The following is a 21,693-nucleotide window of genomic DNA, read 5'->3' as shown; positions in this document are numbered from 1 at the left end:
ATGTTGAAGCTATTTATAAATAAATTAACCAAGTTTTCAAATCGATTTAATATTTTGAAATATCTTGTCTTACCTTTTTCTTCAACCTCATATTTAATTCTGTTAAATTTCGTAAATGCAGCTCTCAAAATTCTGTTTACTAACATTTACTGAAAAATTAATAAAGCATGATCTGAAAACTTATTTTTTTCAAGTGATACTAGTTTAACATTTTCTTTTACAATGTTTTAATAAGTTTTGTGTAAACAAGAACTCAAATACAATCCTGAACATTTTGAACTTTAGTGAAAACAATAATTAGGATAAATATGTATTAAAAGTTTCAAAACTAATTAAATAATATTTTAATGTATGCTTTTGTATCAATATTTTTTCTTACACTTTAAATTGGTTTGAAAATTATTAACGTGTAATAAATAGATCTTGACATTTTATAAAGATGAAATTATGAATTAAAATCAACATTTTATGAACTTAATTTTTAAACATTACAAACCAAAAATCATAATATGACTTTTTAAATTGTGATAATATTTAAAAAAAAAAAAACATATTTTAAAATATGTATAATTTTTAAATACTTTTGGATGGTGATTGCCAAATACAGACAGGGACACAGTAATGTTGAACTAGTGAACAAGGTTGAAATAGTTAAAAAAGTTAATGGTTGAAATAGTGAACAGATGATTATGAAATTATCATAAAGTGAAAATAAGAACTAATGGTAAACATAAATGGCAAGTAAATTAATATTATGCTACATAGTTAAAATTGTTACATTATGCAACAGAATTTTAAACCTTGTTTCTTATGCACTGCTGGTTTTGTAAAATTTTTCAAAATGACCAAATTATTTGTTTTCTTCATTAGGTACTGCTGACAAAGCAATAAGCCGAGAAGAAGTGGTGATAAAGTCAGCTGAAGGTATTTTAGAAAAAATTCCACCAAAATTTGAAATAGATAAATTAAAGATTGGATTATCTGAACAACATATATCACCTATATCTGTTGTTTTTATTCAAGAGTTAAATAGATTTAGTTTGTTAATAGGTCACATGAGAAGTTCACTAAATTTTTTAATTAAGGTTTGTATACATTAAAATTTAGGTATGTGAATAAAGACACATTATTTAATTAATATTAAATTGTGTTCCTTCTTTTTGTGATCAGTGTAAAGTTTATATGTTTAGTTTGACAAGCTAGACCATTTTTTTTTTTTATTGCTTTATGCCTTAATATGTCCCTTTATCACACTGCATATAGATTCCATTATATTCTGTTATTTTGTGATTCAGTAAGTTCTCCTCATGTTTTAACTGCGATAGTTGCACTCTGCTAAATTTTGTGGTTTATTTTATCCAATTTAATTATGAATGGAACTCTGGTTGAAAGCGCTTGGCAAAATGAGTGATTGACAGTTGTCAACAGTAAATGGTATTTTATTAAAATACTGTCATGGAAACTGCCTGTACAAAACTACTGCTCTGAAGATGTTGCTGTTTGTGTTTGGAGGATAACAGGATATGTATGGACTCTCTTTCAGATGGTGATTCTATAATATGCCCTCTAGGCAACTTCTGCTAAACTATGCATCTCATTCTAAGTCGAATATGGTGAAACTTTCTTACTGAGTAAGAAATATTATAAAAGATTTTGAATGTCATTATGATTATGGTGATGATATGTTACTGTTGATATGGCTGAAATTGACAAATTTTCAAATTTCGAAATTGAATTTGATCTTCAGTTTCTATTCATTTTTTGGAATGAGTTCTTTGCATTTCTACCTCAATTAACTTGTAATTTATATGTGCATATTTGCTCAAACATTAGCTGTATGTATATGTGTACAGAGAAACTTGATTAGAAAATTTAAAATTGGCACAAAACACAAGCTGGTAAATAACTCACTGATTGAATCATAGGTTTTCACAGCCTAGAGCTGTGAAAGCCCAAAGCAAGTCATTTATCAGGTCCTTTTTCAATCCGTTATTTTATTATTTCTGCAAGCTAGTACTTTCAAAATATTATCTGTGTTTTACTACTGTTTCTTAATCTACTTCTCTTCAAATTTAATTTTTTTTTTAAATTCGCCTATGGCTGCTTTGTTGTGGCCATTGGGAAAAAATAAGTGTACCTCTTTGTCCATACAAATAAAGAAATAAATAAAATAATAAAAACATTTTGTGCTTCATATAGTTGTTACTGTCACTTTATGAAATATAAAAGTTAATGTTGTTCAAAAAATAACCTAATTTAACTGATTTCTTATCAATCAACTTTGAAAATGTTATTCTGTTTGGAAGATTAATATCCTTGAAGTACCAAAGAAACTTCTTAAACAAGTCATTTAACAAGTGAATAGAATGCTGTGAAAATGGTGTATTAGGAATTCAGCCCATGACCTGCTATTTTATATCTGCCAGTATACCTACGAATACAAGTGAACCTCAAAATCTGACTATTGTATTTTGTGCAATGTTTAAAATTTCTAAGAAATATTTTGTGTATAGAATTGATAAGTATGTTCTTTCAGTCTGGTCTACAACAAATCTGTCTGTTAAGGCAATATGGTTATTTCTCTCTATTTTGGCGATATGGTTATATGGTTAATTCAATTATGATTCCCTCTGTAGCACCCAAGATCAGTACAACAACATGGCCAAGAAATTTTGTATGTTTCATGTTTATTTATTGAGATCTTAAAACTTAATTTGATTTGATGTTGATATTCTTAATTAAATTTCTAAATGTATGTTCGTTTGGGTATGCAGTAATATTAGGAAGGTATTTAAAAGTTCTTTTATTCATAGTAATTTTGAAATAGTTGATTTTCATATTAAACTATTAAAAAAAGATTATAATATACAATCTTATTTGCTATGCTTTTGTCCATGACAGTCTGTAGTAATGCTCAAATGACATACATTATAATTCTTTCAGCTGCTTTTGTGGCCATTTTCAGTGACTGGTGCTGCTGTTCTCATCCTTGTGTTATTTGAAGTTTTAGCCATTATCAAAGAAAGGTCTGAGCCACATCAACACAGAATCAGCATTTTCCAACCATTTCATTGATGCGAATCATAAATCTGCCATCATTAATTATAATTATATTCTACGTATATAAAAGGAACTACACCTCATTATCTTATGTATCGATACTATCGAATGTCTTAAGACCATGCATCTGGATTCAGATATTTGATTAAAACTTTAAAGTTTTTGCCTTTTGACATATGGCAATTTGATGTTTTATGTTACATTTTTAATATTGTTTTTATTTTGGTTTTGTTTTGCATTTAACATACTGCATAGACATTTTACATCTGTTTTATTTTTAAGATAAATTTTAAATGTTAATGTTTAATTATTTACTCTAATTATTTTTTGTCTGGGTGCTGATAGTGACACCTCGTTGTGCGCGCAGGAAAAAATTCAACTTACTTGAACCTTAACAAATACACAATAACACAACTATGTACTAAACCAACAAACACAATTCACAGTAAAAACCTGTTTAAACTTACATTCTAAATGTATATCTACCTAATTCTATAAAACTGATGGCAATAGTATTAACTGATGGCAAGATGAGAACAGCAGGACCAGCCACTGAAGCGAGAAGACATACGCGTAATCTTAGCTTTAAAAAAGAGCCATCATGAATGTTAATATGCTTTACTTTAAAAAATTCATCTTAGTTTGATTTAAAAAGTTGATAGGTTTCGACAGTTTTTTGTACATACAAATTTCAGGTCAGGAAAGAACCGATAGAGCTGCTGAGGGTACCTATGTTTAGCTGGCTTTCACTTAGCACATTTCTTTTCTGATTATGCATGCTTCATAAAATATTATTTGAGAAGTACATCCACAAGAATGAAAACACGTAGACTGTTTAAACTATTTTCAAAATTTATGTTTTTTAAAATGTTGTATGAACTATTGATCAACTTATACACCTTAAAAAATAAGATTAATAAAATACTGCAAGAGAATCATGAATGACATTGAATTCTCTACCTGAAATGCTGAAAAAAGACAAAATAGGACAAAACAGATTTTTTAAATATAGTGTACAGTAAACAGAAAATACAATAACTGATTGCAAAGATTTGCTTAATAGTTGGATTCTGGAAAACTGAAAACTACACCTTTTACAATGTATTATAAACGGTTAAAATCTCATTCACCAAAGTCAAATATTTTCTATTGCAATTTCACTGCATTCTTTTTACACAGTAACATCTTCTTTTCTTTAGCATCTTAGTAGATGCTACTAAAAATTCATATTTTTTTATAAGTCTTAACCAAAAAGGATCATTATTATCCAAAATTTATGAAAAATATGTGCCTTACTGCAGATTAACAATGTAATGCAAATATTCAAATAGTAGATAAATAACAAAAAATTGAGTTTTATAATTATATGCAATAGAAGGAAGATAATTTGGGGTTGTAAAGGAAGCTCTCATAAACAAAAAAAAATGAAGCAAAGTTTGGAGGAGGTTAAATATGGAATAATATGTCAGCCAAGTGCTCCATAGGTCTTTTTTTTCCCCTACTTCCCCGGGCCGGGTATCCATTCAAGTATGCGCAGCCAGGGAAAGTGTCCTTTAAACTCAAAGGAGGCCTCCTCACCCGCCGGCTGTATGTCCGGCACAGCAGGTCAGCCCCCCCGGTTGGATCTTTTGTTTTAATGTGCCTGCCTCTAGCCCTCCCCCGACAGAGAACCAGGCCCGACAAAACCGTCCCTAGCCCCCGCCGAGGAAACCGGGTCTCGGTCTTTTCATTACCCAGTTGTTATGATCACCAAACGAAGGAATGATCTTCTCCTCATAGCTGCTTGCCTTAACGAAAATATTAAACTGCTAAGTTACCACGGGGCCTCAATGGCCTCTTAAAAGGGCTACATCATCTTTAGCCTTTAGCACTATCTTGGCAAACTCCTCCATTTTGTTCCAATTGTCAGTGGATCGTAGGAGAAAAAGAAGCAGATTCTCCGGATTTAATTCTTGCAGCCCTGCACGTCGTCTATGTATAGTCCATCTATTACAGTGGAACAGAGTATGTTCGGAAGTATCCGAATCCTGGCAGAACATGCAAATAGGTGCTGGTCTTCTACCGAATCGATGTAAATAATATTCGAAGCTACCATGCCCAGAAAGTATTTGAGTAAGATAATAACCAACCTCCCCATGTCCTCTATCAAGCCACATGCCCAAGTCGGGTATCAGTCTCCTGGTCCAGGTAGCTTTAGTGGAAAGATTCCATCTGTCCTGCCATATGCGCCTGATGTTAGCTTGGACTTCTTGTTTTGGCATGCCACGATACCTAAGTGATCGCTCCTTAACTAAGAGGTCGATAGGGGGAACCGATGATAAAACACAAGCCGCATTGTAAGAGATGGTGCGGTATGCAGAAGTGATGTTTATAAGAGCTTGCCTATGCCGAGTTCTAAGTCTTACGACATTTCTTGCAACACAAAGTGCTTTTTCCCATATAAGTACAGCAATAATACAGAGGTTAAAGTTGAGGCAATGACCTGCCGCCTAGATGCACGTGGAGCTTCATGTCCAGCCAACAATCTTGTTAAAGCCTTTGCGGTATTCTCGACCTCTTTACATTTCTGTGCGAGATGAGGACTAAACTTTAGAGCTGGGTCTATAATGACCAAGATATTTTGTTACTGCCACACGGTCTAGTCTGCGATCTCCCACGCGGAGATTTAGGTTTCTAAGTCGCCTTCTTCCAGCCAGAAAAATATAGTGACATTTATCTAAAGACAAAGATAGTTCTTGGTCCAAGAGCCAGTTATTAACCAATGTTAGCACTTCATTACCGGTAACTTCAAGGTCACGTTCAGTTTTGGCTTCAATTAATATAGCCAAATCATCGGGATAAGCAAAACAATCGTTGCATCCGCTGTTTAGGCGCTCATTCGCGGAAAACTTGTACGTCACAATTTAACTGAAAAAACTGTAATAATTCCTTGCATCATACCTTATTGTGTCAAAAGTGTAATTTCGCTCTCTTCGGAACTTCAAATGACAGCGCTTTGAAACGTTTCACATCGTACTCTTCCTTCATCCCCTACCTTTTCCCTGCAAAATATCCCACAGAATTGTCCCTCCCAGCTTTCCAATAATTTTCAATCTCCCTGCGTGTCAATCTCTCTGTTGTGTCTCTTTCACACACTTGAAATTTGTATTTTACATCATACACACTTTTCATACGATGTGCTCAAGACAATGGAACAAATTCTGCTCCAGAACCTCTATTAAACTCTCTGTTATTATAGTATTCATTCATCGGATCCCAGTCATGCATAGGTATTCATATCAAACTTCCTTCCTGTGAATAAAATTCACCCTCTGGTCTTCTCTGCTTGATTTTGCTCGCTCGCCCCCCCAGTATGTTTACGCCAATGCATAAAGCGGTTATCAGTTAATTCAACTTGTTTGGTGTTTGACTTGTTTTCATCTAAAATTTAACAGTATTTCAGTGTAATGAATATTTCATTTATAATTAAGAAATTTTTCATACACTGAAATTTATGCATTCCATTCAACATACATTATTTATATGCTCAGCTGATTTTTTCATTTAAGCCTTCAGTATTGATTATTTATTAAGATTTAACTCTGTATTATTTCATGTGTTTATATCTTGAATAGTAATAATAAGAACTTTTAATGAAGAAGAGGAAAAAACATTCCGAGATTGTTGTATTGTTTTCTTTAATTTTTTTTCATAATTACACATGTACATCTTTTTTCTTTCAATTTTATGTATTTTGACGACATTGTAAAATAAACTCTCTTGATACATTCTCTCTCAAGTTGTTAAGCTGTCTTGTTAAAGTTTTATAAGTTTTCTTGTTAAAAAGTGTGTTTCAATTAATTATGAAAGTACTAAACTCAAAGGAATTTATGTAGACATATATAAAATCCACGATTGTGAGATTATATTTTGTGCAAGTGAATATCAAGATATTAATGTTTTTCTTTGAACGGTAATCGCCTGCTAAATAGTAAGGTAATCGTCCGTTAAATAATAAGATATTATCATTATACTCTGTATTATTATATACTTTGTGTAAATAAAAGAAACATTAAAGGTAACAAATTTATCTATACTTTACAAAGGTTTGTTGTATATAAATTTCGCACATGGAGATTTTGTGCAGTCTTAACAAAGCACAAAATTATACAATATATAAATACATTATCACAATGTGATAATGTATTTATATATTGTATAAATATGGTTATACAATTTTGATTTCATTCTGTTAAAAAATAAAGTCCAATATTCTTTTGGCAAACACGAGCTATGTGTAATTTTATTTTTGTAACTTGCCCCAACAGTTATATCTCTTAGCTTTATTTTAAACGCGATTAGTTAAAACTATTTGAAGTATTACACAAAAGCTCTAATTTTTATCTGAATTCATTACGGGAGGTGACTTAAAAGTATGAGACCAGAACTCTATAAGGAGGAACAATTAGAAAATTTGGTTAAGCTTCAAATTATTTGAATCTATGAACTGATAGTTGATAGCTTCAAGCCCTAAATGAATAAGCCTATTTAAAATCCAGCATACTTTAACCGCATTCTAAGTACATGAATGCCTAACTCAAAAAAGCTGCTAGTAATAACATAAGCCGATGCAAAGGTGAGATTCACAACACTAGTCTGTAAAGAAGACACAAGAATGACTATGAATGTTGTAATAACTGTTTCAAATATATTATTAAATTATAAAAATATTACTTTTTAAATTTGATTTGCCATTTAAAAAATAGATAGTATCAAATTTTGTTTGTCAACTATCATGAGCAAAAACAAGTAAAATTGCCATTGAAGTTCCCCAAAACTGAAAAAGTTTAACCAATCTCTGTACTCGAGTTGAAAAATGTTGCCTACCGTTTTTTGGGATGAAGGGGTGCCATTTTGGTTGACTTCATGGATTGTGGATCAACAATTACAGCTGACATTTACTGCAAAACGCTTACCAACTCGAGACGTGCGAAACTGTTGTTTGGCATAATCCTTTTTCACGACAATGCACACACTGCTGCCTTAACCAAAAAGACGATTCAAGATTTTCTTTGGAAACTTTTTGACCACCCTCCACATAGTCCTGACCTTGCGTCTAGCGACTACTTCTTGCATTTGAAAAAGCGGCTTGGAAATGACAGTTTGAAAATGACTAACTCAAGGCTACCATTGTCAACTGGTTCAATTCCCTGAGGGTGAACTTCTATGCAGAGGGATTAAAGAATGCGGTGCAGCATTACAAAAAGTGCTTAGAACTGAATGGCGATTATGGGGAAAAGTGAAGTAGATATGTAGTAAACTAAAACTGTAAGTAAAAACCTTTTCTCACATTAATGATCAGACTGCCCTTACTTTATGAATATGCCTCGTAATTACAAAATGAAAGTTCCTGTGACACCATCTAATAATATATCGTTATTGACAAACTCGCAGGAAATTTAATGCACAAAATTGAAAACAACCACAGTGGCATAAACAAACATACAGTGGAACTGAAGTCAGATATTACACTTAACATTCTCAAGGTATGTTAAAGGGGGCAATAATTGTAGGTTTATATCGTTGCTGAAATAGAAGTTCTTCTGGAATGCACGTCTATCCAAAGCTGCATTAGTGACTATCAGAGTTTTTGCTCTCTTCCAAATTCTTAGTATGTTCTAATATTGGGTAGGGCTAGTGACATTTATGTGCATATTGTTAAATCCTTAAAACAGGTTCTGCTGTTTTACCTTTAAAACTGATATTCTTAAGATTATATTATAAGAGGAAAAAAAGGAAATGGAACTGAATACTAACTGATTTTGCAAATTCAAATATTCATGGAAGCTGATTTTGTAATAAAGCAAAACCATTAAAACTACTGTTCATCAACTTTGGACTTAGTATTATTTATAGTATTAGGGCAACAAACTTATTTTAGTTAACTTAACAGATTCAGTGATTGAAATCATGAGAGCATTATTAAAATTGAAGATAATACAGTTTTATATAAATTTAGTCAAGGTTTAGATAAGCAAATAGAAATTAAAAAAACTATTTTAGTATTTAAATATTTATAATTTAAATAGAATACCAGTTTTAAAAGTAAGCATCAGAATCCTTTTTAAGGCTTTATTTATATTTTTAGCATATGTTGCACACAAACGTAATTAGCCTTACCTGATACTAGAACGTATCAAGGGTTTTTACCATCAGTGTTGCAACATATTTAAAACTGATATAATACGAATGAAATTTATAGAATAAAATGAAATCTGTGCTAATACATTTATAATGGAAAGACATGCAAATCTTAAATATATTTTCAAAAACACATGAGAGCAATTAAATATTTAAAAAATATCAGTAATGTAGCACACCATTTATTAAAAAACAAAAAAAAAGGTAACTAATAAGCAACAAGACACGAGTAGAATTAAAATTAATTATACATTATTAGTAATGTAGAAACAGGGCATTTTGGAAAATTATTATATATATTAATATATAAAGATACATTAATTAAAGAATTTACTAAAGTGAATAAAAAAATTAGACTTTATTCTATAGAGAATAATTTAATTTCAGGTTGACTGTAACGGTCAAACCAGAAGCAATAATTCATATTACTCTTATCTGAATGTTGATAAAGTTAATTGGCTATTTTAAACTTATGAGAAAATGTTTTACTAAATACTGCATGCAGGAACTGATGCAGGGCATCTTTGAAAATATTATTACTCTATTAAATAAAAAGGTAATAGTAGAATATTTTCTGGCTTTGGAAGTTAAATATAAATATTCAATCAGATTTCAGAGTAGTAGAAATTAAAAACACATGTTTTGAAGATAAAACATTTTTTAAAATAGTATAATATATAAAATTCAAACATTTAAAAATATAATATAAAACATGCAATTGATTAAGGCAATTCATACATAGATAAATTCAACTTTTCTAATAACTTTGTGAAGATAAAATATAATTTAGTTATTGGACACACACATACAGGTTATAAAATTTTAACATGCTTAGATAATATAACATATTTCAAATTGTTATTATTCTTTTTATATCAATATTCAAATCAGTAGAAAGAAAATAATTTCTTTGCATTCATGGGGAAATCTTTTAAATGGTTTGTTAACTGATTGAAAATGAAAACAGAAGGATAATAAGGTTCTTTCTTGATAAGCCGAAGTATTGTGTTGAGTTTCAACAATGTGTGGTTTGGTAGAAGGGGAAATTGTTATTTTTTAAGAATAACTGATCATTCTTTTTATCAATGATCGCATATTCATGAACATAAACACAAGATAAGTTAACATTTTTATTTCTAAAAATTGATTTACAAGATTCATACTTGTGCATACTAGATAATGATTTGACAGCCCATTTTTGAATCTTAAAGAAGATGGAGCCACAAAAATAATTATACTTTAGATGGAAATGTATGTAAGCATAATATATATTTAATAATGATTACCGTTTCAAGGTTAAGACGTTTTAAAGCAAAACAGAATGGTTTTTTTTTGTAAGAAACAAAATTAATTTGATCATCCCAAAAGAACTTAACACCTCACCCAAAAATAATGTAATGGAACACCCTGAAATTTTGCTTTATGGATAACAAAAATAGTACTGTTATCATTAATGTAAATTCTATTCCCATGACATCAATATGTACCCGAGAAGTACAGTGCAACAGTTCTATCCATATTAAAATTAAATGTTTACAATCCATCCAGTGAATTATTTTTTGGCCTGCTGTTATAAAATTTTCAATTCCTTTTAAATAATTATTTTCAAATATAGATACAGTTGTGTAGTCTGTGAAGAGGGTTGCAACAAATGGCTCAAGATTTTGAGGCAGATCATTAAAAAATTTGTTGATGTTTTGTGGTTTAATACATTTGACCAGTCGGTATTCAAAGATAAATACATAAGCTTAAATAAATACTGCAGGCGCTATTTACATACTGTAAAACAAAGCATATAAGAATTATTTTGCAAATATACCAAGTAAATATAAAGCTGTAGTCAGCAATTAAGAGCGAGAGTAAACTAGGAAAAAATATTTGTAAATCTGTTTCAACAATATTTAAATTGATCATTTTGTTAAAACATAAATAATATGGGAATGTTATTCAAAAAAGATAAAAATAAATTACCTGTATCTCTTGGGTGTAGATTGTAGGGTAACGGTAAATTTTGTGAAAAAAAATGTTTTTCAAGTTTGAAAAAAGCACAATTTTTATGGTCTTCCTAACTATTTTATTCCCACCTATAATCTAAACCCTTTGGCTTGTTAAAAAAATAATGTTCTTGTTTCACATGCTTCCTGGTTTATTACAGATTTAAACGATGCGTTTAATAAAAGATAGGGAAACTTAATAATTATGAACTAGTAAAAAAAAAGTAGGGAGTGTGTATACAATCAGGTCATTCAGCACATAAAAAAAAAAACAAATAATTTTGTACTAGTAGAATTATAGTTAACTGCAGTATACTATACTGATATACTGTGTATACTAGGTTCATTCCTTTTCAGTGCTATAATGAATGACTTAAATCAGTTTTGTAGCCTGATAGAATACAACTTTAATTTATTAATTCAACTAAAATAAATCTCAGCATAAGATTTAATGGTGCATAGCATTAATGTTTTTTAGTTTAGTATTAAACGAAGGAGAGATGCAAAAGAAAATATTGCCTGACTTAAGAATGCTGGAAAATGAGGTTGGCAAAGTTAAATGTTTACATTTTTTGTTTAGATCCACCTCTCTTGAACAACTGTTGTAAGGTTTTTATGTACTAAACTATTAATTCTTGTTTATTTACTAATAACATTTTGAGATACTCTGAAATTAGCAGTTCATTTCAAGGCTATATAAATTAGAGTTCACACTTAAGTTTTGGGGCCAGTCACCACCGCATATCTGTGAAGTGCTGCTGTGTCAAAAAATTAATGATATAGAACAAACTTTATAATAAATGTTGTAGGCCATTATTTGTTAAATCACAGATTATGGCTACTATTGCTTTGTGTATTTTTTATACACTAAAGGAAAAAATAATTTAAATAGCTGCAGTCAACTTTAATAATTACATTCTCAGGATGTCAGTTTCTTGATCTGGTTCTAGCTAAATGAAAAACCAGTTAAACTTCAGTAGAAAAATATATAATTAATTTACGCAGCATTTGCGTACCAGGATAGTGTAAGTTCTATTTTAACCGTAAATAGTTAACAAATGAATAAATATTACTATTACCAAAAACAACATAATTATAAAAAAACCTTTCTTTTTTTGGTCAACTAAAACATTAAATTAGTTCATAACCTAATTTTGTGGAGAAATTAATACATTTTTCTTTTTTTTTTTAGAAATAAATTACTATATTTTTTAAGCAAAGAATTGTAAAAAAATTATGTAAAATTTCCAGGTTTTTATATTTATGAATATATCTTTGCTTAAAATTATTTTGCTTTAAATTATATATTTATGTTTTTAACATAAATATATCTCTATATTATCTCATATATCTCTTTTAGTAACTATGTATAGAAAATTGGCCTCTTTCCTAAACAGCAGTAAGGATAAAAATAAATCTTTCAAAACAGCAGACACTTTAACATTAATTTATGAAGACAAAGACTAAAATTTAGGATACAAGAACTGTGTAAAAGAAAGAAAGAAGATAGAATTAAGGGGAATTTGGCAATTTTAAGTAAGGGAGACCAATATTGCTAGATAATTTGGTTCTAAAATAGATTAATTAGATACAAATTTTAGTTAAATGTCATTGAAGAATAGGCTCAATGTCATTGAAGAAACTTACAGTAACAAAATCCATTGATTAATAACAGCATTTGCCTATAACTAAATACCTCAGGATTTCAATTTTAAATATATTCAGAAAAATATTAATTGAGAAAGAAAAATAAACACCTTTTTGTTTAAATTTTAACATAATTAATATGTGTAATGTAGTTAAATTTTTGTTACCTCACTTTATTGAGATTATATTTTATTTAACACTAGTAAGCATGACTAGCCTGAGTAGGGAGTAAAAGTAGAAAGAGTACATCTAAGTCAACCATTCATTTCAGAGCTTTCTGGGACGATTGGTTTGGTTTTTTATTAATAGAGGTAGATACATTATATATATATATATATATATATATATATATATATATATATATATATAATAAGAATATACATTATTTAGAACCAAGTTATTCGTTACAATTGAGATTTTTCATCAACTCCTTTCTCACAAGTTACATCCCTCTAAATTACACAGTACCCTCCAAATATTTTGTAATTTAACAGTGCATAACTGTAAAATACATTGTTTTACAAAGTAAATAACTTGAAAATTCAATTGATAGGTTAGGTTCGGTGATTCTGTGTACTGAACTTTGTACAATATAAACATAACCCTAATGCTTGCATTGCTCATCAACTTCATCTAATTAACCTTAAATATTAAATTGACCAATTCTTACGTCGAGTTCATAATTATATATCACAAACATTATTTAATCGAAAATAATGTATTTTGTACAAATTTAATGTTACTAACTCAACCTTGACCTAAACCTAACTAAACTCAGTTGAATTTCACTTAAGCCAAGTTACTTACTCTTTAAATAATATATATTGCTGGTGCATTCCATTTTAATTCAACAAATGATCAATGCATCACTATTTTTGATTATATTTGGTATATAACTAACCTACCTTGTAGTGGCCAAAAAATATTTTTTATTAGTTTTCAGGCTATCAAATTGTGTTTGTAAAATGGCATAAGGGTTCTTGCTACCCCAAATATGACAATTATGATGAACACAGTTAACACCACTGAACAAATACACATACATCACTTTATTTCTGTGTTGTGCAGCGGTAATACATGCATTAGTTGCACAGAGAGAATATCATCAAAGATTTTGGATTGGTAGGATTTCCAGCCACAGAAAATTTGCTTGAATGTTTTTGTGCTTATATACCACTTCATCACTGCCTTGATATTACTTCATATACTGCTGCATAGCAAGAACCATATTCTGTTAGTGAAGAAGAAATCTTAATTCAACACATTGAACGTAACCTGGGCATGTGTACCAGAAGAATCCTAGTTCTCCAACTAGGAAGTGTGTTCCTGCAATTTTTAAAAATTAGTTGTTTTTTATAATTTTTTACATTATTGATAAATTCTCATTTTAACTTTGTAAATGCAAATTCTTTTGTGCTTAATTTGCAGATGAAATTGTGTTCATCATTAGAGTAAAATATTATGACTAATGCATTTAAAAAAAAAATTATTGATTTACTGTTGATGGTGCATTATACAAACTTTTCCCTAATCTTTTCAAGGAGTACCAGTTAATTTTGAGGAGTACCAAGTAGAGAGTTAATTTTATACAGTTCATTCATTTGAATGTGGTTGTGTGTTCAAATCTTTTATTTATATTGAATCTAGAGTAGGGAGGTCTTATGTTTTTGTACTGTTTTTGATTTTTTGGTTTCCCTTGTTGGAAAAGAGAAATTATTAAAGAGGTAGTTGGTTGAAAACATACAGTATTTATACATATAAAAAAAGCAAATCAATTTTAGTATTTAAAGGAAGATAATGGTACAAAGGCTTAGTTTATTTTAGTTCTTTTAGAACATATTATTCATTAGATCAGTAGTTATGATGATATGGATTCATTCATTTATTAGATGTTTCCATCGAGTGAGATAAGAGAAAATGGTTGTCAGATATGAAAAAACCACCCTTCTACCCAGAAATATCTCAATCTAATTAAAAGTGTTCCATTGTTTGCATATGGATGATAGTAACAAAGTTGATGCCATATTATATTTGTTTGTTAGAAATTACAGTATGAAGAACAAGCAGGTTGTCGGTTCATTGATGTCTATTAGTGCTTTAAATGATGATGAACTGAACATAATGATTGCCAACTGCCACTGAGGGGAAGCTCGGTCTGATTCCAATGAACGAGCTGGCTTTGCTGGAGATCAGCTCCTGTACCCACAACCCTTCTCTAGGACTACCTTTGTTTTCTGTAGAAGCTTTGTTTTCCCGACTATTTTTTTTATTAAAAATTTACCTCTTAATATAACAGGTTTTTCAAAAAGGATACAACCCTTAGATTAAGATAGAAGTCACACTTTGGTAAATTTTATTTCTCCCTACTTGTCAGTTGGCAACTATGTACTCAAGTTAACAGCTTGTAAAACTGTTGTAACATCCTTATTATGCACAAGTGCTTTACCGTATAAATTCATCTATTGTGTTAAAGACTTATCGTGTTTAATATTGAGACTTATTGCACATATAAATCTTATAGACGAGTAAAAGGCGAGTTTCGGATAGAATTTTCCAATTCTCAGTTCTTGATAAGGTATTGCGTTCAATTAATAAATTTTGTGAGACTGGGAAGTGCACACAATTGGCAAAGCACAGGACGACTGTTACTGTTAAGGTAGAAGTTCTGGAGGATGTGAAAGAATGTTGTGTGACTTGCTTGCCCACTATGTCGCTCAGAAAGTTATCTTCAGGCTGTGCTTTCACTATCTACTGCTTTCAGGGCTACTAAAAAACTCGTGACAAAGGCTTATTGTATCTGTGTTGTTCAAGAACTGAAAGAAAGTAGACCGTGGAAATTGTTTACAGTTTTGTTCTTTTGTTGATGACAACTGTATTGAAATTTTGGATCGTGTTTATTTCAGTAATGAGGCATGGTTTCCCTCAGATAGCTACATTAAAGCCAAAACCTCCGGATATGTAGCGCTGAAAATCTTCACTCGTTTCATGGGTTACCATAACATACATGTTACACGTATGTAAAATTGGGGTTTGGTGTGCGATCTTGTGGCATCGTGTTATAACCCTTTATTTTTTGACAATCTGTAGACGGTATGGTTTATTGCAACTTAATTGCCATCAGATTTACATGAATGAGAATATTGGTTGTAGCAGGGTAACGCAACGTGTCATACTGCTAATGAAATGACGGATATTTTTTAACGCTTGATAATTTTTTGGCCATAGTTTGATATCAAAAGTGTTGTGGCCTCCCAGATCTTACACCAGCAGACCTTAGTTTTTAAAAATAATCCTCATACATTTGACAACTTGAAAGCGAGATTTCAAACATTACTAAGCAAACATTCTGAAAAGTGGTTGCAAATGTTATGAAATGTGTATGAACCTGCATTGCAATCACAGGAAACCATTTTGAACATCTACTGCAAAGTTATTATAGGTAATTTTGAATATTGTTGTATGCCTTTTATTAACATTAATATTTTTGTAATCAATACATGTCAAAGTGGTTGCATCCTTTTTTAAACACCTGTTATTTTAACCAGGAAAATATTTATGTAACTATCAATATTTTGGTATTCTATTTCTGAAACGTTCAGCCAGAAAGAAGATTCTGGAGAAATTGCAAAGGATCTACATGCAATGGGCTTGAGTGGGAAAAAAGATGATACCAGCTAATGGTTTAAAATACATTAAAATATCAGCTTTTTCAATTTTGAACATCGAGTATGAGAGTTCCTTACAAGGTCAATAAGATAAGAACCAAGTTCAGAGCTATAGTAAATCATAAAACTACAGATAAGATTTTAATTGTAAAATGTACACAACACTGATGTTTTAATGAGTAATTTGATGCAGAAATTAAAAAAAAAGCAAAGTTTGCATCTACCTCCACTAATGATAAAAAGTTTAATCTGGCAATCTTTAGCAATTTATAAGTTGCAATCTTTTCTAAGTTGCAACTTACTTATGACTATTGTGATTTGACATTAACAAAATTTTCTTTGTGTATTGACTGTTGACAAGTGGAGCTGTTGATTTTTTTAAGGCATTTTCATATTTTCTGTTAATTTAGATATTTTCTAATCTGTTAATTTTGATGTTTCCCAGCCATGGCATGTTTTTTAATAGGAATATTCTTGTTTTTTATATTACAATATCAATTAGGCGTATCAGGAGATAAGATGTTGGTTAAGCTATCCTTGCTATTGTATTTTGGCTTTTTATTTCTTAACTTATCACTCCATTTTATAATCTATTTACCTTCTATTTTATAACTATAAATTGTTTATGTACGATGATTCTGTTTATGAAGTGATATATGTTGCATGCTGTAGTGAAATTTTAACTGAGATCAAGGTAGCTTGGTGTACCATTTATAACATGTCCCTGTTATACAGCAATGCTTAATCATACACTGCTGCAGCAATCAAACAAAAAATTGCAGTACAGCCCAGACTAGTTGCTAGAACCACTCCAGACTATTGAGAGGTCAGTAGTTTAAAGGTGAAAACTAAATAAAACTTTCAAAATACACTTTTCTGCATTGCAGGTCCAACCTACCGGGTTATTCTAGGGAACTCGTCTTCCCAAATCAGCTGATTTGTTAGTCGAGAGTTCTCAGGTTCAAATCCTAGTAAAGGCAGTTACTTTTATACGGATTTGAATAGTAGATCGCGGAAACCTGTGTTCTTTGGTGGGTGGGTTACAATTAACCACACATCTTAGAAACGGTCGAACTGAGAATGTACAAGACTACACTTCATTTACACTCATACATATCATCCTCATTCATCCCCTGAAGAATTATCTAAACGGTAGTTACCGGAGGCTAAACAGGAAAAAGAAAGGAAAAAGCAAATTTTGAGGGAGTTACTCTTTTTATTCATGGAATACGATATCAACCCGTTCCTGATGTCATCTATATGTTTTATAGCGATCGGAATAAAATTTTTTTTTGTCTTCAGTCATTTGACAGGTTTGATGCAGCTCTCCAAGATTCCCTATCTAGTGCTAGTCGTTTCATTTCAGTATACCGTCTACATCCTACATCCCTAACAATTTGTTTTACATATTTCAAACGTGGCCTGCCTACACAATTTTTCCCTTCTACCTGTCCTTCCAATATTAAAGCGACTATTCCAGGATGCCTTAATATGTGGCCTATAAGTCTGGCTTTTCTTTTAACTATATTTTTCCTAATTCTTCTTTCTTCATCAATTTGCCACACCTTTTCATTTGTCACTTTATCCTCCCATCTGATTTTTAACATTCTCCTGTAACACCGCATTTCAAAAGCTTTTAATCTTTCTTCTCAGGTACCCAGGTTGTTCCAAGTTTCACTTCCATATAAAGCTACACTCAATATACTTTCAAAAATCTTTTCTTGACGTTTAAATTAATTTTTGATGTAAACAAATTATATTTCTGACTGAAGGCTTGTTTTGCCTGTGCTATTCGGCATTTTATATTGCTCCTGCTTCATCCATCTTTAGTAATTCTACTTGCCAAATAACAAAATTCTTCTCTTCATAATCTTCTCTTCCTATTTTTACATTCAGTAATACATCTTCGTTATTTCTACTACATTTCATTATTTTGTTTTGTTGTTTGTATTCATGCAGTTGTTCTTGAGTAGGACTTCTTCCATGCCGTTCATTGTTCTTCTAAATCTTTTTTGCTCTCAGCTAGAATTACTATATGAGCAAATCATAGCATCTTTATCTTTTCACCTTGTACTGTTACTCTGGATCTAAATTGTTCTTAAAAAGTAATGGGGGATAGGGAACATCCTTGACACTTTTTTTTTATTACGGCTTCTTTTTTATGTTTTTTATGTTAATAATAATAATTATTACTGTTGCTGTTTGGTTCCTGTAAATGTTAGCAAAGAGGTCCCCTCTTTCATTCCTTTTGCCCAGCCCGTATTCACCCACTATTTCCTTCCTTGCCTTTCCCAATGCTTGCATTCCAATCTCCAACTATTATTAAATTTTCATCCCCTTTCAATTGCTTCATCAATTTCTTTGTCTGCACACTCTACCTCATCATCATGGGTGCTTGTAGGCATATAGAAATTAATAATGTCGGTTTAGGTTTTTTATTTTATCTATTACAATGATTCTATCACTAGGCATTTTGAAATGCCCTACCCTCTTCTCCCTACCTTCTTGTTCATTAACCTACTGCCTGCCTGCCCAAGCTGAGATAACTAAAATCACCTGACCAAAAGTCGTTTTCTTCTTCCAACTGAACTTCAGTAATTCCTACTATATCTACATTTATCCTACACATTTCCTCTTTAAATTTTGACTTCTAACATTCCACGCTCCGACTCGAATGTTAATTTTTTAATTTTCTGGTGACCCCTTTCCTAGTAGTCCCCTATCTGGAGATCCAAACAGGAGACTAGTTTACCTCTGGAATATTTTACCAAGGAAGGTGCCTCCATCTTTGTTAAATGAAAATGCAGAGTTACATTTTTTGGAAAAATAATAATATAATAAAAAAAATAAAAATAAAAAGCTGCTCAGTTCATATATGATTATAAAGAATTATATGTTATACTGTGATTGTGTTACAGCATATGGAAAATCAGGAATTTGGTTATGATGCCATTCAAAATCTGAAAGTGTATGTAATAAAGGGAACTGCTATTCTAGCTGATAAAACTAAAGCACCACAAGTGACAGCTTTGTTTGCTAAATATGGCATTGTGGTTGAATGTGATATATTGCACAACTATGGTTTTGTGGTAAGTAAATATATATTTATTTTAATTTTGAGCTTAAATTAAGTATCGTATTTCCTGAGCTTTGACTCCTGCCAAGTGGACTTCCTGGACCACTATAAATCTCATTCTGTGTGTACATTTCCTTGGGTGATATCCTACTGCATCAACCACAGGAATGTTATCCATCTCTTACATTGTGTCAAGTACCCGGTTTATCTGAGCGCCTTGATTGCAGACTTTGTCATACTTAACCTAGATGACAGCAAATCAGTATTTCATTTCATTGCAGTAGAACAGTCCATTTGCTATTCATTAGACAAATAAAGCACCATACTATATCTATCCAGGTTTTTTTTCTTTCTGTGTTACGCACATTAGTAATCATGCAATTGCTTCTAAGGGAGATATTTTGGGTTACCCATGGGTCAAAATATTCTTTGTTTTAAATAGCATTTTTAAGTTTAATGATGCTTTCATTAAACAACCTCTTGTTGTTTAGCAATGTAAAAAAGTGTAATTTCAGTTGTTTATGGGGAGCATTTCAAATACTTAATTGTATATATGTGGTTAAAATTAATTTATTAGCATAAATTTTTGTAATTATTTTTTTCAGGTTATCATCAATTTTTAATTACTGTTTGTAAATTATTGAATTAATCATTTGCAAAACAGGAAATTTATAAATCTGATATCTAGAAAAAGATTTCTACCAGTATCAATTGCATTTAATATGCTTTGGGCTAATTTTAGGGGGAAATGTAAATAAGTTTTAACTTATGTGTATTAAGCTTACAAGGTCAAATTAGACATAATATATACTGGCATAAGTAGGCATACTAATCATTCTATTGCCTATTAGGCTTATTTTTTTTTAAGTGGAGTGCAGATTGTTCTTATTCTTAATTATACTGGTTTCATTTTGTAGGCTAATTGAAATACAGTTTTGTAAGTTGTAGAATAGTATGAATTCAAGTAAATCTAATCGTTTAATTTCACTGTGATATGTAAAGCTTGTGTGATAGATTTCATGATTAAAAGGAGTAATCTTAAGTTAAACAAAGAATTTATGAAGTTTTTCATAAAATGATTGTTGTGCTATTATTTATAACGGTTTTGTACTGTTAAGCTTTAGAAATACCCAGAGCTTAAAATATTTCTATAATAAGTTATAGGTTTTTGTGCTTTTGCAAATCTTTTAACCTCATAATTGCGACATCCTACGTTCGTAATTATCTTTCTTTCAATTTTTAAAACTTTTCAGTTTTTATCATCTATTTTTTTACCTTCTACATGCATCCCCCATTCCCAAATTACCTTAATGTGATATTTTAATGCATGGCCTAACAATATATCGTATCTTTTACTTTTAAAAAATATTCTCAATTTCTTGTCTTTCATATCAAGCGATTTATCTCACCTTTACTGTAATTAAGAATTTTTAGGTTTCAATTTTATCAGCCATCTAATTTTCAAAATTTTAGTGTAATATTTACATTTTCATTCTTATAAAATTCAGGTGATGGGCAAACATAAACAAAAAAGAGTTGAAAACTATACAGTTGTACTGAATCTGTTTCGAAATCACTCAGAAGTAATGGATAATTTTGTTTTGTTCTGATTAAAGCGTATTTTCATCTTTGTGGAGTTTAGTTAATAAGCAGAATTATTGTTGCCTTGTATTTAGAAATTCTAAAGAGATTCATCAGCGACCTTTTTATAAACCAAAGTTAATTGTTGGTGTGGTTTGTTGCCATTCTAACATAATTAAACTATACTTCTAAGAAGATAAAAATGTGTATTAAATTCAAATTACATTGAGTGCAATAAAGTAGATTTGAACTTTGGACTCAATACTTATGGTCACCATCTGACAGTATTAAAACAATTAAATTCTAAAAAACAAAGGTAAATAAAATTAAATACATGCAATAAAATCATTTCAATGATATTAAACCGAATAAATTGTTTTTTATTTTTACCTATGATAATAGGCTTCTTTTCAGGCAATATAAACCATCCATTAAAATACAAAAAGAAATAGTATTTTGACTTACAAAAACAAAAAGGTAAATATATAAA

At 30.5% G+C, this 21,693-nt stretch overlaps 1 pseudogene; it reads left to right on the top strand.

The window, feature by feature from the left end:
* LOC142333401 (dynein axonemal heavy chain 10-like) overlaps positions 1-21,693 on the top strand; it is a 70,214-nt pseudogene that overhangs the window by 34,909 nt on the left and 13,612 nt on the right.

This window comes from Lycorma delicatula, chromosome 12, assembly GCF_047948215.1.
Source record: "Lycorma delicatula isolate Av1 chromosome 12, ASM4794821v1, whole genome shotgun sequence".
Classification (NCBI taxonomy): domain Eukaryota; kingdom Metazoa; phylum Arthropoda; class Insecta; order Hemiptera; family Fulgoridae; genus Lycorma; species Lycorma delicatula.
The sequence above is the reverse complement of the archived record's forward strand: the minus strand, read 5'-3'. Positions and strand labels throughout refer to the sequence as shown.